Source organism: Aythya ferina (assembly GCF_964211825.1).
Source record: "Aythya ferina genome assembly, chromosome: 3".
Classification (NCBI taxonomy): domain Eukaryota; kingdom Metazoa; phylum Chordata; class Aves; order Anseriformes; family Anatidae; genus Aythya; species Aythya ferina.
Window position 1 is genome coordinate 14,305,853 of NC_140298.1, and position 25,418 is coordinate 14,331,270.

The 25,418-nt window shown below is 37.9% G+C and overlaps 1 long non-coding RNA gene across 1 annotated transcript in view; it reads left to right on the top strand.

Moving 5' to 3' along the window:
• The first annotated feature begins 5,154 nt into the window (after positions 1-5,154).
• The window catches only part of LOC311433680, a 476,332-nt gene continuing 456,068 nt past the window's right edge, over positions 5,155-25,418 (top strand). The window contains exon 1 of the long non-coding RNA XR_014690896.1: positions 5,155-5,236. This is a non-coding gene — a long non-coding RNA (uncharacterized lncRNA). The remainder of the gene's footprint in view (positions 5,237-25,418) is intronic.

Below are 25,418 nucleotides of genomic sequence, written 5' to 3' on the forward strand. Positions count from 1 at the left end.
ACATTATCAAATGCTACCCCTGACAGCCCATGATCTGAAGGTCAAGAATTTATCATCCTTTCATTAAATAATCAGAATGGAAATAAACGAACAATAGAAGGGGAGAAAATCAACAGCTATAATGGCAGTAAGATTAAAACTAGCGCTTTCAGGAGGATTACTGTTAAAGTCCACTAGATTTTAACAGTAAATGCCAAGGTTTGGGATTTTGTTGGAGATGAAAACCCTAAGCTATTTTATTCACTGTGATGACCTTTCTGTTGTAATTTTCCTTTGAGCAAATTGATAATAGGAAAATAAGAGAGAAGATAAGCTCACCCTGATACGCTCTGCCCATTCATGGTTTTGCTCAAGATTGTGTTTTCAAATGAGAAAAAGAAAGACCTTCTTTCATTTGAAATCTCATGAACTATTTAGCCTTAAATCACAGGAGATACAACAACCTGAATGACTCCAGCAGTTTGCATTCTGTGAATAATTATGCTTTTCCTATGAGAAAATGAAGTTATTACCTGGTTTAATATGTCGCTTCCTGATTCCAGGAGAGGTTTGCCTTTTTAAACTTTATTGCAAAGACTGAAATGCTCATTCACTCTTTCTTTTCCCCCCTCCTCCACCTGTCCATCATTTTTATTATGTCATTAAGAGAACTAGATATATATATTAGCTGCTATGGGCTCAGATACAAGGTGATGCAAAGGAAAGAGGAGGTATCTTCATCTTTGAGTTATATATATGATGACCAAAATAAATACGTGATTTTTTTCTGCCTGTAGACTTTCAATTATGCTTACAGATAAAATAAATACTAAACCCCTTTCCTTACTGCTGAAGTCAGGATATGTCCATTTTCCATATAAGCTGATCTATGTTTGAATATATGTACTGATTATAGCATTGAATTGATAGTGCAACTGTGTTCAAAAAGACAATAAAGGCAGAGTCCTAACAATTCTGGCAGTAAATCCAGTCTCAAAATAATGTAATTATTTAATATAGCCTTCTTTTGCTAGGCCTTGATTCTGTTTAAAGGAAAATAATATATTCCTCTTTTGTTCTGCACAGCAACAGAGCAAGTAGAGAGTAACAGAATGTTCTATTAACTGAACTAACGGAGCAGCTCTTTCTGCTAAACTTATATAACTCTTTAGATACACCATGTGCTGCTTGTTCACTTCCAGTCTATCTCCTAATCATTCTAGCAAGTCAAGTAAGGTCTCTTCCTGCTTAAAGGATATTTCCCTACATCACAGTCTTGAAGCCTCACTTGCTGCTAATTGCAGTGATTGCAAATGTGTTGACACTAAAGCTTGTTGAATGCTGAAAAGAAATCTGCAAATATTTATTTGACTTAGTAAGCACATGTGTTTTCACAGTGTTCACACCCTTTGGAGATTTACTTCTACTCACAAGCTTAGTAACACGAATGGTTGCAAAGCAATGTATTTTGAATAAATATTGCAAATTTCTGGAAAGCAAATTTCAAAATCATAATGGCAAATATTATTGCTGAAAAACCATTCTTAAGCAGACTGTTAAGACTTACTGAAGCTGGTATAATATTCTGTAGATGAAATAGCTCGTGAGTTTTCAAGAATAAGAGAGATCAGTGAATTTGCCAGTTTGCACCAGCAAAAAACTTAACTGCTAAGCCATATCTGTAGAGCCATCTGGGCATCATTACTTGAGATGTGCACAGTTTGTCCTTGGGGAAATGAGGGATTTAAATGCCAAAATAAATGTACTGTGCTACGGTTTAAAGTATACACTGAATTGTTTTAACATTCTCATCTTTCTTTCATTTTGAAAACTGCAGAGCCCTGCAGTGATCGGTTTATTAGTGAACTTTTGTGAAAAATAGTGCTCAAAGGATCCTATTGCTCTGTGTCTTCATTTTCTCAAACCTCCTTAGATATTTTCCTTACAGGATTTTTGTTCTCCACGTTATGTACTTGACAATATAAGAAAACAAGCTAATGGGGTTGAAACGGAAGAAAGATACAGGTGAGGAGACAACAGTAAAGAAGGGATACAATCCTAATTTCTAAATAAGAAAAGGGGAATAGATGATTTTGTAATTTTTGGCTAGTAAATTTCACACCTTTGCATATAAATCAGGAAAAGATGATAAATTATATATTATATAACTATAGAACCTACTCTTTAACTGCCATTTCACCTCTGGTCTACATTACTTTACATTTAAAACATGATTAGGAATATTACCCACAAAAGCTAAGCATGGGAACAAGGTTAAGCCTGAGAAATAAAATTACCTTTTCCTTTCAATTCTTTAATGTATATATTGCAATGTTAGGAGAAAAATGGATTATGTTGAAGCTTTTTTGAAGCATTTAATCTTAGACTGCTCTTTAGTTTCAGTATACTGAATCCTACTTTGATGAAGTTACTTTAAAAAAAGAATGATAAAAATGTGCTGATGCTCAACCTTATAGAAATACTATTGCAAGCTTAAACAAGCAGTTGTCCATTTTATACTGGTGCAAAATGTAAGATGTTGACAAAAGAATTTAAGGCAAAAAAAAAAAAAGAGTTAAATTCCTTTGAAAAAAAATAGTGTGGTTGCCCCACATTTTTTCTTTAGATGTTTCCCTTTCTTTTACCTCAGTCCCAGCTATTTGAGGTTGCCATGTGTTATTAGAAAAAAATCTTAGATCAGTTTATTGTCAGTGTGTACAGCTTTCCCCAAACTATTATAATAAGAAGCCAAATCACCTGCAATGTTTGAAAACAATTTGCTGCTGCTGTGTGTGTATTCAGTGTCTTACAAAATGCAGGTAATTGTTTTAATTGTTTATTTAGCAGTATCTGATTAAACATGCAGACATATCACCATAATTAAGCTAGTTCTGTTCTGAACTTGGTGTAAATCAGCTCAGATGCTGAGGTCTAATCGCTGGTAGTTGAAAGCACTAGTGGCATCTGGTGAGACAAATGGATAAATATCTTACAGAAGCCTAGGAGTTGGTGAGGTTACCAGCCTCACAGAAGACCATTATTTTGTCATTAACTGGTGTGAGCAACAGTGTATAACTCATTTGCAGAACTCTCAAACTATGAACGTTTCCTTCCCCTTCCTTCTCATTCCCCTCCTCCCCCCAGCGATGTGCAAAATTTTAGTAAGAGACTCCATGTCCTGAAGACCATACCTTTGAAGTATATAAGATGGGCAAAGTGTGGCAGAAGGGAAGAACTGTTATAACTAATTTACAGGAAACTGAAGCTCAAAGATGTTAACTTTTTCTAAGATCAGACAGGAGGCTGGAACTGTGAATCAAGGTAAGGAGCTTAAGGACAGGATGTTCTTTCTGGATTTGTTTTCTTAAATATTGGAAAGAAAATGTTTGTGATCTCCAGATTTGACATAGCAGGGATATTTCTCCCCTTGGAAATCTCCATGGAAACGCATGATACAGATTGAAATGGAGACTGCAAAGCAAAAGCAATACAGCTCTGGGCTGTTTAACTGTAGCAAAGAATTTTCTATGCGGTAACATCTCCTTAAAAGTGGATTAGGATAACTGTGAATAAAGGGAGCATCTTTGTCAAGGGCTAAAACCAGAACTTTTGTCATCAGTGAAATGCTGTGGCAATGTGGCACCTATTCCGTAAGGGTTATCAGATTATAAAGGCTGAAAAGTAGGACAAATCCAGAATAAAAATCATTTTTACAGTAAACCAGAATTGTTTAATGCACCTGTAGGATGGCATCATGATTGTTCCTTGTATGCACCATTATGTTGTGTATTTCTCTGGCTGCTCAGCAGCTAGTGGAAAATACAGAAACCTCAACTGATTAATTTGCAAATGGACTCAGGATTTTTCTATATAGAATGAAGGTTTTGATTCCTAAAGGTTGTCTGTCAGTCTTTTTTTTCAGCCTTCTTTTGGAATCTCGTGGCATAAAGGCCAGACTCAGCCTATTCTGGGTAGAACACCACAAATTAGAAATTTTATGGTTTTAATATTTCTAAGACTTCAAGGTAGAGTTAGGCATTGTGGTCCTTTTTATGTAAAAGTAACTAGTTCAAAGACTAATGCTGCTTCTTTTTGCCCATATGTCTTAATTTCCATCATAATTTTTAGGTCCTAAGAAATGTAGATTTGGGCCTTTTCTGTTCTAAACTGACTGTGTAAACTTTGTTCTGAGTTGATGGTGCTGCTTAGTCAGTTCTACCAAGAATGAAATATATGCATATGTAGTTTAGGTATGCGACACATTTATTTACCTTCATTGTTATCCTACTATGCTTATATTCTGTCCATAAAATAATGGCTAATAAAGTTTTCCTTTAATTAGTATATTTTGATTTGATATTTTCTAGCTCATTTAAGACATGCAGAATTACTATTTGCTTGTGTTTATTTTCTTTTTGCAAACTTACAGTTATGTTCCTTTACTGAGAGACAATGTGAACAGTTAATACCAGTTTTCTAGCTTTCATGCTTTCTAGCATACTGTCTCGCATTTTAAGTTATGCCTAAGAGAACTCAGAGTAATAACTCTGATTTATTCTCAAAAGATACAGCTGATATTTATGTAGCGGTCTTGATTCTGCAGATACCTGTGTGTTAAATCCTTAATAGTCCTGCACTTCCAATTCCTACATTCAAGTGTTGTTTTCTGAAGTAATGGGGTCTTTGTACATGCCAAAGCACGTACAAAGTGATAATGAACATATAATCACTCTAGGAAGCTTAGAAATCACTTTCATTACAGGAAGTTACTTAAAAACATTTTAAGTCCTATATAAATTACCTCGAATTAATGAGACTTTCACTGAAATAGAACTGACATCCTTGCTAATGCTAAATGGAATCATGATTGTTAGTCTAATACACAGAGTAAGAAATCTGTGCATTATAGTTTAAGAACACAGGGCACGCGAGACTTGATAATATATTCACAATCAAAGGAGCTGTATTAAAACATTTTCATTGTCTGTCCTCTCTTTCCCCCTGGGAGGATGCCTGGTGTAGCAATGTTGTGTCCAGGCACAGACGCTGTGCCACTATGCCCAGCCAGCACACCAATTAGACTTAAATGGGGTATCACTGCTGTGAGCTTTAAGGCGTCACCTTTAAGGCATGAGGGAAATTCCATTGAATTTTAAAGGAGAATAGGCTATTGTCACTTCCTTATTTTAGGCACACAGACTGTGTAATCAGGGGAAGGATCCTCCAACAGAGAGCAAGTGAGAGCAGGAAATTAAATGTAAGTGATCTGGAATACCCCTTTAGAAAAACTCATCCATCTCCATGGGCTATATGGTGATCCTAGGAACAGCAGGCTTTGAGTCAGTCAGCTGAAATGGGAGGGGGAGATATTTTTGACTAGAGCTAGAATAGAATTTATGTCAAAATATCTTGGTGAGAGAATAAAATCTTTCCAGCAGCTTCATTAGTTCAAGTGAACCTGTAAGTTGTGTTACAGCAGGAAGCCACTGGACTTCTTTTGGCTTCAGACAAGAAACTTCTCGAAGCTGCTGTGTTCCTCTTTGTGTCTTCCCGGACTACGAGGACCTTCTCTTTCTCACTTGTTTTGCTGTCAGGAAATGATAGAGTTATTCTGAAAGCTGTGCTTGCCTTTCCACAGAGCAATTGAAATTCAAGCCCTTCTTCTGGACAGTCTTTAATGAGTCAAGAAATCTGAAATTTTTGGTGGAAATTGTGATTCTTCTTGGGAAGGCTTTTGGAAACACACGATTTATAAGTGAGAAATAGGGTCAGGAAAAAGCAGAATTTTGACTCTTAATGGCCAAACTGTTGCGCATTCTACCGGAAGAAGCAATTTCTAGCCTGTACATAAACTTCTTCCTGTCTCATCTCATTGGTCTTCCTGTCTTTTGAGACCTGTTATTCAACAATTATTCACTTTTCCACATGGCAGGCTCCTCAGCCTCTTTTACTCCTTTTACTCCATGGACTAACCCCCCCCCCCCCCCCCCTTTTTCTTTCTCTTTCTTTACAGATGGGTTAGGTTGTTTTTGTCTAGCCTTGCAGCTGTTAATATTTCTCTTCATGGGAAATTTCTCTGGCTTTTTTTCAGTCTCATGTTGTTTTTGTGGTAACTTGCCCAGAGTGGGAGTTGGAACAAATTCATTTTCCTGAAATGTAGTTATGGGAGGGCTGCACGAGAGGATGAGAGAGAATATGAGAGGATCTCCATTACTGTGTTTATAGCTACCTGTCGCTATTGATCATTAACCAATCTTGCTAGAAGTATGGCTTCAATTTTCTTTTTTCAATGTGGATTAAGCAGTGTTGCCAATGCACATTTTTCTCTGTCAGACTTTACAGTAAGTGTGTAGCACACAAAAGTTTGAAAGCCATCTCCTCAGATGCTGTTTTAAAAAGGACTTTTAAATGACTCAGTCAGAGATTTCATGCTCACTGGCATTGAAAAATTAGAATTTAACACTTTCAGCTGACTTTAAAGGCTGCAAAAAGGCTAAAATGGACAGCAGAATTCAGCTGTGTGAAAGATAAAAAAAAAAAAAGGAGTAGAGAACGGTGAGGAGATGCTTGCTTTTGAAAAGGCTGGAACTACAGCACCACTTAGCATACAGTGCAGCGTTTTAAAAAAGAAACAAGCAAAAAAAAAAAAAAAAGCCGGAAAACAGCACGTCTCTACCTGTGTTGGGATAGCACTTGGGTCAGGATAGTGAGGCATCTGAGTAATTTCTGAGGTCAGCAGTACCCCAGGCTTTTACCTCCACTAAGCACCTATGCACACTGAAGGAAAATAGGTGAAAATGAACTCAGAGGAAACAGATAGGTGACTGGGGAGACTGAGATTTGGAAACAGAGCTTGAAGAGTCTTATATAAAATGTCCAGAATAGAGGGTGACAAAATCAATAGGAGGAATGGTGTGTGTTCATACATTGCAGGGGATAGCCATAGGAGTTTCTGTGTTCTGGATGTTTCCTACTTCACTTTCATTGGACACTTATTTCTACTGTTTCTAAGGCCAGAACTAGGTACTCCATGTAGGAAAAATAGGCAGCAAACAGCCACAAGTGGCAAAATGTTGGTGATCTTGTGGCTTAGCCAGACGCTGGTGCTGCAAGGTAGGCATCTAGCTGCTGTCTCGTCAGGGCAAGAGCTGGGCTGTGGGTGGGCAGCTGGCTCACAAGAGAGGTGCCAGCTGATGTCCCCCTTCTCTGTCCTGCTTTGGCTGGCTGGGTTTCTCCCACTCTGTCTCTTTCCCCTGTGGCTCCCTGTGCCATGACAGTAGTTGTCTGGCCTCAGGTGGGTTCCTCATCCATGTTCAGCAGCTACAAAGCTTTGAGCCGATGCTGGCTTGTCATGTTAGAAGGTAGTTGGTCCTCTTTGTTTTGGTCCCACCAAAAACATTGTCTGAGCATAATTTGAGGAAGTTCAGTGGCCTCTTTTGTAGGACTATCCACCACAACCCACATGGGAATCGGATGATATTATTGGGTCATGATTCCTCACCAGGAGGGAGCTTTCAAGTGCTGTGGTGTTTGTAGCTAGTTGTTTCACAATGATTTACCAGGATTTTAGCAAGTCAGTTGCTTTGGTTGTATGATATTATGAAGCAGAGGTATTACATACAAAATTATTTAAGAAACATAGGGAGGAAAAGGTGGAAGCAGCATAGGAGGCACTTCATCATCAAAAGCTAAGGAAGAAAGGGTGCAGTGCTGACACTTTTTGCTGTCGCATCTGTCTTGCAGCTTGCAGCAGGTTCCAGACAGCGCAGCTGTCTCTGTTTTTATGGTGCTGCAGTTTGTGTGTGAAAATCGCAGTACATCCTTGGCCCCTCCTCCTATCCCCCTGCAGCTGGGGTTTTCTACCACTGGTTTCTCTGGGGTCAAGGTTGCACTGCTGAGTTGTGTGGAGAGGCCTAAGACATCAGGCATACATGCAGTAGGCACGCCTATCTGTCAGGGTTTCCCTCAGAAGGAGCTGCCCTGTCTACTCTGCTCTCTCTGTAAATAAAATAAAAATAGAACTCAGGCAGTATGTGAAAGGATTAATGACATTGTCTGAAGCTATATCAGTGTTGTGTACAAACTGGTAGTATGCCAGTAGTGAAATCAGATTATTTAGTAAACTTTAGTAGTAGCATTTCAAGATGATGATGCAAGATTTCTGCACAAAGTAAAAATAGTCAACGCAGATGTCTGCACTCCTGCACGTTGCTCAGCTAGTATTTAGGTGTGACATGTGTATGCTGCATCTGCAATCCAACAGAGGGAAACAAAACTCCACTAATAGCTGAAAACTCTCCTGAGTTTAATAGGTGTGGTCCTTTCAGTCTTTCAGGTTTCTTTTATTTTCAGATTTATTTATTTATTTAATTATTTTTATTTTTAAGTTTTAGGTTTGGTTGATTTTGCCACTTGGCAATAAAGGTATCCTCCAGCTGCCTTCCAATAAATGAGAGTTAATGTATAGAGTACCGTAAAGTGTTAGCCATCTTTGTGGAGCTATCTCCCTGCAGGGCAGCACATGTAAGAAAAATGCAAGCCAAAGATTCAAGAACATACAAAGGAAGATGAAACCTGCCCTCACAAAGAAATAATGCTTCGGGTGAAAGGAAATTTGAGAAGTTACGCAATGTACCAGTAAAAAAACTAGAGCTTATAGTGACAAAATAAATAATGTTAAACCACTGAAAATTCTAGTAAATGCGCAGGTTATTTCAGAAGAAGAGGTCCACCTATAAATTTGGAACAGGCAGTTTCCTTCATGTTGCAAGAATGAATGAGGGAGGCAAGAGTGGCATGAGATCAAAGGGCACTTACAGGGTGTACTAAACGAATGAGGGAGAGACAGGCAAGACAGAAAGCAGGATCAAAGGACACTAATGACAAAGAAGCTCTGCTTGCCATCTCCTATAAAGAAACACAGTGAGTCAGCAGAAGTTCAGAGAGTATTAAAAGAAAAAATCTAAAAGGAGATCACATTAGAAGCAAGCTACATGTATTTCCTGACCATCAGAGGATGAAATAATAATGGGATGCGGGCGACATTCAAGCACAAGCTTGTTGACTGCAGGTGCCTTTGGCTTGCAGCTATGGATTGAAAAGCCTTTAAGGGAATAGTCTGAAAGAAGCTAAAGCAGCCAGTGCATTAAATGATGGTCTCATTAGGGAGCTTGGTGGAGCCCTGTCTAGAGTGCTTTGAGTTCAGATCCGTTCCTAGCTAATGCCCTGCTGTAAGTATATAGAAATGGTGCACTTTTTTTCCCCCTCTTTTTTCTTTGGTTTTCCTTTAGGTTGTTTCATTGAAAGGATAGTGAAAAGCAGCTTCAAATCATACTCTGAAAGGGTACTCAATTAAGGATATAAAAAAAACTGATTAGAATAATTAGGAAATTGCTCAATATAATAGTTAGCATTTAGATACTAGTTTTCATCCATCAGTTTCAGAGGACTTTATGTGTAGTATACATAGCATATCCTTACTGCTGTTTCTCAGAGGCCTGTTTGTGCTTGAGTCAGTAAGTGGCATGTGTAGTGCTATGCCACAAATCCAATGGAAACCTGGAAATATAACTCATATCTAAGGCTTGAAAGAGGGAGGGAAATGTATCATTTCAGACAGTTCACAATAGTGTGTTATGCATAGTCTATAAAAAGCATTATTGCAGGGGAACATTACCAGCTACCTCTAGAATGGGGAAAGGAGAAGAAAAACAAAAACAAAGGAATAGCACCAAAGTCACAATTCTCCCCTGAAAAACAGATTTCTGTATCTTTATGCATCTCCCATCACAGGCCTTACTAGCAGTGTACTACCTGGTCAGTATAGCGTGGCAGGAGACAGAAAACAACTCAGGAAATTCATTGACCTGTTCCTTGAAGTAAAAGGTGTGCTTTCCATTGTCCTGGGAGATGGATGGGAGAGCCAGCCTCTATATGTAGTATCCTGTACAGAGTACTCACTTTACAGGCTGTATATACCAGAAGGTGGCATGGAGCAGTCAGTAACAGCAAGACAAGGGACTTAGGGCCAGGCTCCTCAGTTGATGCAAGTCCATATAGCTAAGAATCTTCTCATCTCTTTTACTAAATTCCATGAAGTCTTAAGACTTGCCAAAAGGAGTGAAGCTTACCTTCTGTCAAGTTATTTACTGTGTAGATGCAGTTAATCAGTGAGTGCTTTCTTTGGAGTCCCTTTCCTTTGTGTTGCTGCTTCCCTACGTATGCCTTGAGGAATTTTTCCCAATGTGGTGAATATAATCTTTAAACTTCAAGTCTCCATTGCTTTCTGCTCAGTTTATTCTAGCTGGCTTAATATTTCATTCTACCTGATTCATTTTCCTACTAGCCCTTACTTCTTATTTTTTCTTGTTGAATAAACTGTGGTAGGAAAACAGATTGAACTAGCCCAAACAGTTTGAAATATGGAACTTCTTTAGCAGTTATTCCACTGTTTTACCACTCTCAATTGCAATACAGCTGGGATTCCTCCTTCTTATCCCTGATCAATGTTCTAGTGCTTTTACATCTCATTTTTATTTGTTTAAACAAACTAGTACCTGATTTTACTGTTTTTACTCTAGAAATTTCAACTATTATTTTAGTGAACACTTTTTTTTCTTTTCTTTTTTTTTTTTTTTTTTTTTTTTTTCCTGTTGGAGTAATTAGAGTATATTTCATTTTACTACCCCTTTCATTTTCATTTTACTACCCCTTTCCACAGACTTCAGAGTTATCTTCTCACGTGCTTTCTATGTCAAGCTTAAGACTTTAAAACTATCATCTACAATTTTCCATACTTAAGATTTTTGTTAGAAGGATGAAAATTCCAAAACTGCCAGATTACGTGGAACCGTTTTTATTTAATGAAGTAGATTTATAAAAGCATGTGCCGAAACTAAGCAATGTATAATCCCTTATATATATGCATATATATATATATATGTATATATATATATTTGTTACTCTTGATGTCATCCACCTCACTGATCAAGCTGCTCGATGTTTTTTGAAAAACATGGATCTGACTAATGCATCTTGATCATCTATGGTTCTACCTTTTCAACTGAAATTAAACTCACTAATTTTACACAAGTTTTTAATTTTGATGGAAATTTAAATTTAAGATCTTGAAATTTAAGCTCACTTTTAGCATTGGCAGGCACAGCAGTAATTAGAATCAAGAGTGAAAGACTTGAATTTCTAGTCACTGAAGACTTGATAAAAATACGCGAGTTCATATATTTCATGGAACATATACATCTAATATATAGTAATGTTATAACTTATGTAAAATGTTCTGAAAAAGAAAGGAAAGGATCATATCCCCCTTTACATGCAAATGCCATATGGTGCAGTCCTATATATTTCTGTGCCAAAACAATTGCTCTCCAGAAATTATATGATGAAGTTGCCATAACAGTAGTCCTTTCCAAGCCGTGTGTGGTGGCATTAAAATAGGATAAATGAACTTCAGTAGAAAAGGGAAAATGACTCATTCCAGTTGAGTGTGAATAATTACAAATAAATTTACAATATACCCTAAATCCATGATGGTTTAAAAGTTTTGCTCATGTAAAGGATGTTTGTAATTCATCTGCAGTCTTCTGTGTGACCATCATCACTGGTCAGCAGACCTAGTTCTGAATCCAGCATCTTGAGGCTACTGAGCATTGCATACAACTTTCGGAGCTTCTGATTCAATGAACATAAAACAATTTTTCTTCCCTAAATGGGAAAAGCATTGATCCTAATGGAGAGAAAGGCTCTGAGGTAGGGTGTTGTGGTTTTCTTCTGGGACATAAGAACTTCTTGTATGTTCTGTTTTCTACCCAACAAGCCTAAATGTTACTCCCTGAAAGAGATTAATGTCTCTGGTATAATCACTGGTTTCTGCTAGTCAAAACTAAATGTGGAATAAAAAATAATGAAGTAATAGAAAATGAGTCCAAACATTTTAATACCAGCGAAATATTTCCTCCACTATGATCTGAACAGAATATGACCTAAGATCTGGTTAAATTGGGAGAAAACATTTTGGCCTGATTCTGTCCTTGAAGTCAGGAATCAAGTGGAGATATGCCAGTTGACTTTGCTTAGGGATCGGATCTTTGGATGAGAGAAAACAAAGGGAAAAACGTATATACCACAGCTAAAATAAGGTTTATTAAAGTGAGTTTGAATGGGAAGTAATAGTGCTAGATCTACAAAAGAGATTTAATAGGGGATTTAAATTGAATTGTGAAGACTTATTGGTAGTACATTATCAGCCCAAGGTATTTTTTCATCATAGCCCCATAGATTAAAGTAAAGACCATTAAGAGATTGAGGAAGGCATTGTGAACAATGACTAATGAAAAATAAGATTAATGTAGCATTCCCTAAACAAAGAATGGCCTTCAAATAAGAAAGAAATGAATCAGCAGGCAGCAATTCCACCCTGAAGATTAAGACACATTTTAAGAACCAAACCAAACCTGAGAAATAATTATGATATGCCACATGTTTCTGATGACATGCAACACACATTCTAACTCAGCTTCTCAACTTCTCCTCATTCCTACTTCAAATTAGAGAAGAAAAAGACCTAACAATATGCAGTCTGACTGAACAGCTCCCTGTTTCCTGCATCTTTCCAAGATTTCTCTGGATTTTGTCCTCCTAAGGCCTGTTGATTTGTAATCCTCACCTGATTTTGGCAATATTCTGATTTTTGGTAGCAGACTTCAAAGTTTGATTGGAAGTAGCAATTAATAAACAGAAGCTAAATGGTCTTCATAGAACCCCTTTAAAATGCGAAAGGTCAGAACAGCAACACATTCTCCCAACAGTGCCATCCTGACACTGTTTGGAGATTCCTGATGGTTGAAGTTTCACAGTCCCAGACCTGAAATTTATGGCCTAATTTTTCACCATTCTTTGGAAATAAGCATATTTTCAAAACACCAAGGGACCTTCACCTGTGAGAGATGAGCAATCTAATTTCTAGACTGTGAAGAACCCCTTCACTCTCTCTCACATATCCCCTTTTTTGTTCGTGTTGCAGTCCTTGTCAGTTTTAAAAATGGGCAGGATTCACCTTGAACAAGTTAGTTCTGAAAAGACAAAAATTTAACCCTGATTTTCAGGAAAACTTGGGAACAGTAGAAACATCTTGAAATCTATTATCTGTGTCTTGGAAAACCCCTGAGATACAAAACAGGGTCTATAAGGAATGCCTTGGATAAGTATAATTTGTCTTTCATGCACGCAACTCTACCAATGTAAGCTGATATGTTAAGTAATGGATTTGGTTAATTTGACTGTCATAATGCTAAATGACATCACATTTATAATCCTATAATTAAATTGTAATTGAGGAGGGCTTGAATCAACTAGCTAGCTGCTAATATGCAGCAGAGAGTTGAGTTGAATGAGAAGAAGTGTACATTTAATTCTTTCTCCTTTTATGCTGCCTGTTTGTGTAGCTTGATGGTTAACTGTTTCAGAATAAGACTGGCTGGTTGTGACTCTGCTATAACACCACCACCATGTCATGACACTGTGTCATGATAAGCAATCAAATTCTTGGATGGGGGCATTAATTTTTGGAATAAAATATCAGAATGGTCCTGCAATCAGATGGAATTACTCAGAAGCAAAACAGAGTAACTGTACTAAAATTAAACAAAAGTAAACTTAACAGCTTAAAAATGATAAAAATGTGAAAAAGATAAGGATGAAAAGCTGATTGGAAGTCTTATGGAGTATTTTCTAAAGATGGCAATGTGTATTGTTGATAAGAACTGTGAAATAATTTTGCATTATTGAAGGTATATATTAACATAAGAAAAAGAGTTGTTAGCAGCAATTTACAGCAATATTCTTGTATAATAATCACCCTTGGTCTAGGTGTGTTTATTCATCTAGATCTTCACTTTCACGAGGATTTTATGACAGTAGTATCAAGTACAACCGGAATGTTCTCTGCAGTCCATTGTTTACATATAGCCTTCTTTACGATACTTTTTCAGGTAGGTCTGTTCAAAAATTTGTCCTAACATTTTTCCTGGTTTGATTCTACTGCAGTTTATTTTTAAATAGTTATAAGAAATTAAGTTAGTTCTACCTGAACTGTTCTTGAGAGCATAATTTGTTAAGTATGTTTGAGAAGCCTTCATTTGAAATTGAAACTCGTATGCTGAAGTATTAAAAAGAAGCAAATATTCCCTACGTGGACATTGCAGACATTGCAGAAGAGGCATGTAAGAAACATATACACAAAGTATAAATTTGCACGTTCTGGACACATTTTGTTTTTTTCCTCTTCTCTCACCTCCTCCCTCCCATCCTTCCTTTTTTCTCTCTCCCTTCCCACTCCCCCCACAATTTTTATATAGCTCTCAGCCAGAGAAAAGGGATGTGAATATTTTTAGAAACAACCAAGGTCATAGAAATAAAATTCAGAAGAAGTAAGAAAAAAAGAGGTGCCCTGAAGCTAAGCCCCTGTTAGCAACCAATTAACTTGCTGCCTATTTGAATCATTTGGCAGGAGGGGAATACTTCCCTTCTTAGTTTTACTCATCAAATTATTGCTTACCTCCTTCATCTTTCCTCATCAAATGAAGAATAGAACTCTACTGCCCAGTAGAACTTTTAAATCAAAAAGTAAACTTCTGGACATGGATTTTTAACTAGAGTTTACCAAGAATTCCAAAGGCTGAATATATTTTACGTCATTTGTAAGTGAGATCCTTGATAGTCTGAGCAATATTTGGGAAAACCTCAGCATAGGTAAAGTACTAATTGATTAAATACAACTAATTGAAATGTCAATGTGAAAAGCCTGAGACCTTTTCTGAGAAGGAACTGTGATGGTTAGTTTGGAAATCTGCCTTTTTAATCTGACGTATAGTTGTGGCATGACTGGATTAGGACTCTGTTGGTAGTAAGCAGTGCCAGTTCCTAAGAGCTAGTCCACAAGAATCTGTGACAGAAGTGACTGGATCAGTCTGAACCCATGAACTCAAATTTGTCCAACTTACAACATTTTGAGAGTCCTCTGATTAGAAAATTAAGAATCCTGGTTTATATTGCAATAAAGCCTAGCTTCTTGGACAAAAATAAGACTTTTGTGCTTCTTTTAGAACCTCACTGAAGCATATAATCTGGGCACATCCATTTCAGAGCTCTGGCTCTCAGGTGAAGAGATAAAATTACAACTCTGACACTATAAATGAAGGTATCTGGACAGCCCACGTGCTGGTTGGGGTGTATGAAAAGGAATGGGTGCTTAGGAAACACAACATTAAGAGTGTTTTGGCTTAATAGGCCCAAATGTTTGCAATCAGAAGCATACCCTTGGAGGAACACCTATATTTTTAATACTTAGGTGCAGCATTTAGCTCCCCAACTTCCCAGAGGGACATCTCTTAAAAAAAAAAAAAAAAAAAAGTATAAGATAAAAAGGAAATAATGAGCATAAATCTATAACTGCACATGTCACTAGAGGAATAGATTTTACAGTCCCCTGTTAAATATGGCCTGTCCTTTCATGTCATGAGGATATTTCTTTTTGCATAAATCCTTTTTGCTTTTGAAGGTTTGAAATATTTGCAAATATTAGCAAGGTTACCCAGGAATGGAAAGAGAGCAATGGGCTTGCTTCTCAGTCATACGATTTATTCTGTTTCTGTCATTAGGCCAGTGAATTTAAGAACGGTTTATTAGTAAACGTAGATTGATTGAAGACAGCAAACAAACTGAGGTTGTAAAGGAACAGGACACACTATGGAGACCCCAGATATTCACAGCTTCAGGAAGTTATTTTGCAAACTAAATTGTGTTTCTCAAATTCTCAGAGTAATTCAACTTTGGATTACACAGAGTACCAAAAATCCATCAGAGTCTCTCTTCCTCATAACCCAGTTTGATTGGAATTTGTTGGTTCCCAGATTTCAGCTTGGAGTAGCAGAGGTACTCCAACTAAATCTGCGCTAGTTAGCTTGGGTACCAGAAGCACTGTAGATGTAGCAATGACAAGCATCTTTTCTATGTGGCTTCCAAGATGCTAGTTGTTTTCCAGCTGGTTCTGGTACCTCAGTATAATATTGCAGTTTTAAGGTGGGTTGCTTGCAGGGAAATCAACCAGAACCTTTTGATATTTGTACCATTGTTTGAATTTTTCATTATTTGAGTAAGACGTTCCAGCCTATTATTCTGGTTGGAAATTTTTCAGTATTGCATATTTATAGTAATGAAGTTAGAACTGCCAAAGCTAATATCTGCAATGATAAACTCGAGGCAAAATGAAGATATGAGCTATTCCCCGTGTATCCAACGGCAGTGCTATAACTGCCAGACTCTAGAGTCTTCAAATTCCTTTGTCACCCTCCCTCCCCCATTTGCAGAATTGTTGGAAAGAGCTTAGCTTTGCCTCCCAAGACCCTCTGACATTACAGAGCCCCTGGACATTTTGCAGAACAAAATAAAACAAACAAAACCCAACCAACCATCAAATCTCAAAACTAATCAGCTGGAGTTCAATTTAAAGGCCACCTATTAAGTATTTATGGAGCAAAAGCAAGCGGGAGTATGTAGGAAATTTCAAGAGACCTGTATGCTAAAGTAATAGGAAATTTTATTGTTAAAGCTCTACTCTGGGACAAAAGCAGGAATGTATGCCTTATTTTCTGATTACTTTGATGCAGCCCTAACACTGTGAGTGAGTTGCTAATAACCTCTGTATGTATAAACTCTGTGTTTGCAGAGAGTAGAGGTTTGTATGTCCAGAAATTTGCTGTGACACAGTAAGGGAAGAAAGCTGAATCATCTCTGTGCAGTTAGCAGTAACTGGGATGGTTGTAATTATTACTAAAAACATACACAAAGACCTAAAATAAGCTGCCTGTTGTTCTGGCTTTTCACTGTATTCTGTGTAAAAAGGAACATAAAATGATGTTCTGATAATTAAAGGAGTAAAAAGTGCTCTTACAATCTCACTATGCACCCAGTATAACATGTATGCTTGGTCGCTGTATGTGTTTTAAAATCAGATGAAAACCATAGAAAGCAATATGAAAAGGTACTGTGTTTAAAATCAGACGAGAGGAAATAAAAAAGCTGACATTTTATATCTGTCTGAGTTTGGATTGTATGACTGCTCGTTATTCTTAACACTGAATCATCTCATTACTGAATGACCTATCTCAGGTCACAGCAAACTACACATTACAGTATCTAACATCCATTTTTGTCATTGTAGTGTATAATTTACAAGATGTAAATATAATTTTAGTGAAAACTGGACAGGTCTTGTTTTGTGTTTTGGATACAGGTTAAATAATCTGCATTGCATATATATCAATGTCTGATTCAATGGAAATGTCCATTTTGACCTGGTTAACTCTTAGGAAGAATTGTCTTCTACTTAACACTGTGCCTGTCTTAAATTATGATGTCCTTAACTGGATATTTTTGGCTTGTAATTTTCTTCTGCTGTGTTATTTGCTGTAAATATGCATCTCTCTCTCTCTCTCTCTCTCTCTCTCTCTTTTTTTTTTTTTTAATGCAGGGTTTTATGAAATTGTAATTTTTATTGTAACATAAATAATGCTGATTTTATAATAGATATTGATGCCAATAAACATTTAACTATTTTATTGCTGCTATGTAAATAGTGTATTAATTCTGAATGTCATTTACCACTACATAGTCATTTGTAGTTCTGCAGTTCATTGAAGAGCTAGAATATACTGATTTTACCATTTTCTCTCCAGCACAGGCTGGAGGTTCAAGAGATAAGAGGAAACTTTATTAAAGGGACTTTAATAAGATGCTTCTTGAAGAAGTTACAAAGGTTTAGCAGAAATATACATTTGAGATAAGTTGCAGCATTTGACTGAGGAGCAATTGGATAATTTCACAGATAACAAACCTTGTTGTTGTTTCTTCCCCTAGGGAAAGATAGTACATCTCAGAGCACAGAACTAGCTTGGGAGATCTCTCGAGTTTGACTGCATTGTCTGGGGTGATAAACTCAAGGCAAAATGAAGATTTAAGCTATTCCTCACATATCCCATGGCAGTGCTGTAACTGCCATACTCTACAGTCTTCAAAATCATTTGTCACCCTTCCATGTTGCAGAAGTGTTGGAAAGGGCTTGGCTTTGCCTCCCAAGACTCGTGACACTACAGAGCCCCGCACGTTTTGCACCACAGAGCTGCTGTTCTTCACTCAGTGCTGGTAACAAGTTCCTGGTGTTGACTTTGGTGTTTTACATCAACTGCACTGTGACTGGAGGCAAAGTGTCAAAGGGGGGATTTGAAAGGAGCGGTGGGAAGGGATTTAAGTGCAGCACACTGGAGGAGCAGGTATGCTTGGTGCAGGGTGCAGTGTCGCTGGTGGCAGAACAGTGGGGCACTGGTGTAGAATGGAAAGGAAAGGGGATGGAGGAAATGAGAGGGTCTAATTGGGGATTCAGTAACTTCTCTAAAACCTTGGGTAAATTTTGTGTTTTCCTTTTTGGTTGCTGATGTCTGTTGTCCTTATTAGTTTCTAGTGCACAACAACAATGTTTTTTTTAAATTTTCCTTTCAATGTTTCATTTTGCATTATAATAATACATTTTAAATAATATAATAAAAGAATAGTACATTTTTTTTTTCTTAACACTTGTTTCTGTCCTGCAACGTGGGCCCATTTATCCTGTCCTTCACTCCCTCATGTTGCTTGTTTATCTATTGTTCAAGTCTCTGCATGTGCTGTAGGTCTAGTGAGGTTTAAAGTCTTTTCCATATGCCAGGGTGCTTGTGCCTTCCAGGGATAGCTGAAACTTCTTAAACACTACTTAGCTTTTACTCACCTTAGGTGAATCCCCCCTGCATGCAAGTTTTGCATGACTTTTGAGGCCTTAACGCATCAGAATTATACATTTTGGCAGGTTATTCTATATGATAACATTCTGTGGATTCTTCTATTGCTCTCTTTACTCTTTCACATTTTATTGGCCCTTCTTCTGACATCATCTCTATTGTTGTAAAGTTAGATTTAGATGTTGTATTGTGGTTCATTCTACACCCCTCCCCTGCCCCCAAGAGTACATACATTACTGTCCACAAAACTTTCATGTTTCGGGTTTTTAGGATCTATAAGCCTTTAGCTATTTTAAGTAAAGATTGAAGAGCAGACTCTTGAATTCTCTGTGAAGTGAAAGTAGATGTGACTGGTTGTTTCTTGGAAGAGATTGTTGGGATTCAGAGAAGAGCTAGGAATGTGAACAGACAAGAGGAATAAGAATGCTGTTATTGTTATTAGAATGGAGATGAGACAGCCTATATAAGTGCAGATGCATTCATGTAAACTTATGAGTCTGCTGTCTGAGAATCCAGTGAGTTGCATAATGTTGTGAGGAAATGAATGATTTTACTCGATTTGGACATTGATATGGTCAGATGCTTTGAGAAAGAGTTACTTAGCATTGGAACAAGAACCTGCAAAATATGTTGGCAATGCCCCTCCTTTTCTGAATGGCAAAACAAAGGATATATTGTCTGTATGCAAGTACAGTCAGAACTTTTTGATATAAAGTTTGCATACACAAAACACTCAGTTGGTCATGGAATTAAGATCTAAATTTGAAAGTTTCTGGCTCAATGTACTGCTCATTCCTTAAGCGAAATCCTCCTTGGTCCTTGTGATCAGTTTTGAGGTTTGGGGTGCATGGAGTGGAGTAAGAGTGCAGGATAAGGGAGATCTCCCGTATTACCCAGTTACTTCACAATTACTGCCTTCCTCTCTCAGGCCTTGCACTAGAGAACCCTTTACAGAAATGCATCAAACCATACAGTAAAAATAGGAAGGTTTTGCTGGCATTTCCCCTACTGACCTGATTTATCCTGAGCTATGCTTTTCCAACAGGAACTTCTATTTTCCCTCTAGTGGCTAGGCTGTAGCTATTTAGTTTTGTCCTTTAGCTCATGCTGCTCATTTCCCTCCCCAGTGCTGATCTCTTCTGTTGTCTTGCATTCTCAGTCTGTAGGTAGCAATGTTGCTGCCTACCGGCTTTCATTTTAGTACACTAAGAAAACCAAGCTCTTTTAGTCTGACCTCATAATAGGCTTGCCACCCCCTGTGCTCCTAATAATTCTTGCTGTCTGCTGAATCTTCTGCCACTGCAATTCAGCTGGAGCTGCAGGTACACAGCATGCCCAAAAAGCAAGCATGACTGTATGTTAGCTCAGTTCATTTTTTAAAAGGTGATTCTTATAATCACAGGATTCGCATGGTATTAGCATGTATGTTACAGAGAGATAATGCTAGTGCTGCCACCAATACCCATCCTCCTCCTCTTTGCTCTCCATTCCTGAGGCGTGTGCCTGGTGCTTGTGTCACAAAGGTGGCCTGTCTTTTATGTATTCCTTCACGCAAGCAGCTGTTAAAATAACACCAGCAGGCATTATAAAATAATAATGAATAATAATGATCCCAGGAGTAGCCTGCCCCTCCATTAGCTCAGCTGGAGGGTAGGATAAATTGTAGTACATTCTAGTTAAGAGTTTAAAGTCAGTGGGGGATATGAGACAACCCTGCTTTATGCAGATACTTCACACGTGGATGTCTGCAAGGCTGAGTCTCTGCTGACTTGCCTGTTTAACAGGCAACTTGGCTGCCATAAGCACTCCCTGTTAAGCTGTTTTTGTGATCCATTATCAAGGTGTGGGAAGAAAGCAAGCACACTCGTTTCTGTGATCCGTGCTGCTAATGGACACCTCATAGAAAGTCTTTTAATAGAAAGAAATGGGCATAATCAGAGGAGCTCTCATGGACACCTTGCAGGCTGATTATTGACCTTACTCATCATTAATCCCAGGATATCTGCAAGTAGCAAGAGTTACAAGTTAGGTGTTGAAGCGGCAACTTCACAGTAAACTCAAATTCTTGATGACCAGGATGAATTAGTACACGCAGCCATTTCCCCAAGTCTCTTCCACAAAAACAGTCTGTTTTACTTAATGTCCATGGATGTGTGCAGCATTTTTCTCTGCTACTGAGCATATATAAGCTGTTGTGAGGCCTTATAGTGCTGGTCTGATCAGAAAAGTATTGTAAGTATTTATTCTGTGCTTTCAGTGACTGTAGGACAGCTAGAGCCCACCCATAACTCAGCTGGTTGTGTATTTAGTTTTGGTTCTGGCTTCTGGGATCATGCATGGGACTCCCATTGGTAGTGTCGCAAAACTGTTTCCAAATTAAAAAGAATTTCAAAAGTTCCTGAAGGAAATACCAAGAAGTAGCATCTTTGATAATCCAATAAATGGCTTTTCCCTTGCTCTTAACTCCTCATTTCTCACAGGGGAGAAGTTTGAAAGAAGAGCATTTTTCTTTAGGAATTTGCCAATCATGGAATCACAGAAAGGATGTCTGGAAGAGACCTAGTGAAATCTGATGAAGAATGAAAAACATGCCTGGCAGCATCGTGCATGAGGCCAATAATGAATCATATGATCGCTTCAGTTAGCTTGTGCATGCCAGTGAAATGTACTTATTATTTTTTTTCTATCATTTATTTCACAGTTTTGCCTATCTCCTCAGTTGTAATTGTCATTCCATCGGGGTTCTGTCTAAGAAAGCAGAACCATCTGGGGAAATCAGCATTGCTTCACTCAGTCTCAGTTGGAATTAAAATGATGTGATGTGAAGATGAAGAAGGAAAAAAAAAATCCCAAATACCTTGTCATGGGAATTAAATGGGGCTGTTGACCAGCATCTGTAGTTCAGTATGAGAAAGAAATTTTATTTAAATACTGTAATGTACACTAACATTACAAACCAAACCAAACCAACCAACCAACCAAACAAACAAAACATAGAAATAGCTCCTGTTTTTATAGAGAAGACAGGTAGTCCTGAAATTGTGGTGCATGTGTACTCTAATGAAAGCCAATGAATTGTTCCTGCTTATAAAGACGAGAGGATGAGCCCAGCATGTGTTAAAATCAGTGAAAAATATTAATTCTCATTCCTAAAATATGACTTCATATCCCCAAGATTGCAGAGATGAAAGATATGCAGTAAATTAGCCCAACAGCCTTTTACCTCTAGGTCTGAACCCTTAGATCACCAGCTGAAATGAATCTCTGTCTTTATCTGAAGCACGTCTTCTCTGAATATTTATTGACATCACAAAACAGCTTTGGCATCTGGCACAATTTGACATGATTAATTGTCATTGTTCAAAGAGACGACAGAAACAGAGCTGAGCTCTGTTGTGTTGTCTGGGAGTCTGCACAGTGACTGCTAAACTCATGTTGCTGCTGTCAGGCCTACACTTTCAAAAACATGCAGGAAGCTAATATTAACAAAAAAAGTTTATGTATATGTGGGCGAGAGAGAAGGATAATAAATAAACATGTTAGCAAGCCAGTTGTTCAAAACGATCATCTATCACACACAATTCAGCACTGATGTCTTAATTGATGCTTGCTGCTTAAAATTTGAATGTCTCATAAAATTATCAATGCAGAGAATGCATTGGCTAAATTATCAAATAATATGAGGATTAAAGTCGTGTTAAGAAATAGCATTAAATGAATAATTCTCTGAGCACCAGAGCAAATGAAGCCTGGTGTTTTTTTATGAATTTTTATCCACTGTTTTGACAGGATAGAATTTATTATATGGCAACATCTTCCTGTTAGGATATTTCTGTCTTTTCTGCATAGATCCTAGGGTACCTGATAATGTTTTATTTTGTAGGCTGTGCCTTGGTGAGGATGACACGGTGTCTCTCCTCTAGCTAGCCTCAGACATCAAACATCTGGCAGTGTAGCATTGACTCTACATGCACAGCTGGGATGAGCTGGAATCACAGCCATTACTCCACCCATCCTGCATTTATTTATTTATTTATTTATTTGGATAGTCTGCATTGCCAATGTGGCTGTTGCTCTTGCTGCAGTGAGACAAGTAAAGACCTGGGTGTGAGAGAAGCACAAGCTCTCAGTGATAAAGGCAATGTAGGTGTAACTTGCCCAGACTATTTAGCTCTCAAGCACGGTCTTTCTGTTGGATATAGGTCAAGGTGAACCTTGTCAAAAGATGGAGACTGACAGATTTTGGCACTATATAGGCACTACATAAGACTTGCTTCCAATAAAAGCAGGTCAGCCGTTGTGCAGGAGCTGGGAGGAACTTCATGACTTCCCACTTCTGCACTTTTTAATGAATTGATGAATGGCAAATGATGACATCTGTCTGTTTCTGGAAAACAAATGCAAGACTCAATCTTATAAAGGCTTATATCAGAGCTACTATCCACTGTTAGCAAGGAAAATGTTTTAACTGATTAAAAAAAAAGCAAAGTAATGAAAGCAATACCACCACCACAGTAAGGTTAGAGATTTTATTTGTTTCTTTTTTGTCTCTGTTATTTGATTTAAAGCTGGAAGGAAACTGTAGTGTTTCATTGCACTAGAGGGTTAGAAAAAATATCCGAGATTGTCATAAAAAGTATGGGTGTAGAAATGGTGTTTTCACCCATCAAATTTTCCAGCAGCTGAGCAGAACTCTTGAGAAATGTAGGCTTCAAGTTCTGTGGAATAGCTTTTCCTCTGCCAAAAGCACGAGCTAGCTGGATGCCCTCAGTGGGTGTTCCTGGCAGATGAAAACAGGAGAGGGGAAAAAAAACACAATGCACAGAAAATGATAGTCCTAAATCTTGACAGTGATATGGGAATATTAATAGGCAGTGCTGTTTGTTAGGGACATTTATTTTTGCACCTTTGTTTTATGTTTTGTATTGTTAAGAGTGGAAGAGCGTAATAGCTGTTCTGTTTCTGTGGATGAATCTGCCTTGCTTGCTGCTGATTCAATATCACCCCATGAAGCATAATAGAAAGAAGCGAAGGGAAAGAACTCATTCCTCTTCTGCAGTTTCATACTGCTGCTTCAGGTGGCTACACTGTCTCCATGTACATGTATCCAGACATACCACTTTGAAAGCAGCCGAGTATTTGTCCTTTCCAGGTTGAATGCCATGCTCACTGTCTTACTGTTTTGATGTGATTTGGTTTACGTTTGAAAGTTATTTTATGTTCTATAAAAGTATACATTTATAAAAATACATGTCTTGGCTCATAATTTAAGAGCTTATTATCACATTTAATATCTTAAATGAGGTAGCATACAGCTGTCAATTCAATGATCAGAGTACCTGTGTCTCAGGGGCTCGGATGTTTAGAAAAAGTACTCCATGCCCTGAGCAGCTCAAAATCTAGATAAATGTCCCTCATCAAATATGGCCTGGGGTGAGGAGAAGAAGGGCAGATTGCAGAAGTCAGACAGGGGTGTTACAACTATGGATCGATGATGAAGCATAAAAAGCTATACTTAAGAGGTTGAAGAACAAATGAATGAATGAGCAAACATTTATTTGATCCATTTATTTGTTTGCAGCTATCCAGACTTTACTGTTTCAGACACTCACATAAGCTCCTCCCCATACTGTGTTTAGCTCATTTTATTGTACATCACACCTGATTTCTCTGGCCACACATCTGAGCCGGTGTGGACTGATTCTGTTAGCTGTATTTTGAATCAGTCTACATTTATCCTTCACTAGAAGGATTAATTCTTCCCATTTCTTTTTTGCTCTTTCAAATAAGCAGCAATGACCTGCAAAAACACTGGCAAGTGAGTATGTTTGAAGTGGAGTGTCCACTTTTCTGAGCTTTTCTTTATGTTTTGTGAAGTAAGCTGCCTTCCTGTTAAGTGAATTGATGGTGTACTTGATGGGTACTTTCTTCTAATGGTGGCTGGGCTTTACTTCAGGTGAAGTGCAACTGTAAGAATGGACTGGTGTTGTTCAAGAGGGAGAGATGAGTGCTTTCAGAACTGAAGGTGGGTTTTTGATCTATTCTGGGACGTTGTACGAGGAAGTTTGAAAAATGATGTAGGAATATGGAGGAGGTAAACAAGTTATCTTCAGGGTTTGAGGCATCCAAGGCAGGTTTTTGGAAGTGAATAGGCAATTCACTGTCTTGTGCACTTTATTTATTTGATAAGAGGTTGTTCTGGTGTTTATGCATTTGAAGGCTTGTTCTCCAAATCCCTTATGTAAAGAACATAAGTTGTTCCTTGCTTGGGAGAGTTGGAGGTCCATATTTGCAGAGAACAGCATGGAGTAAATAGGTCTTGAGAGGAATATGCTAAACTTCAAGGAAAATCTGCAGCAAGGCTAAGGCAGACTGAAGAGATGGTAACTACAGTGTTACATGTATGGGTAGGTCACACCTGTGAATGAAGAGATGCCCACAGGCATAAGCACACATTCTTCAAGCAGGGAAGAGACAAACTAGAGCTGCTGATCAGATCGTCCCCTGACTTCCAATGTCCCTCACATGAAAAGCACTCTCTTGGAACCACCCTGTTTCTAGTGTTATTTTTGCCTCCAAAGTTGGATTCTG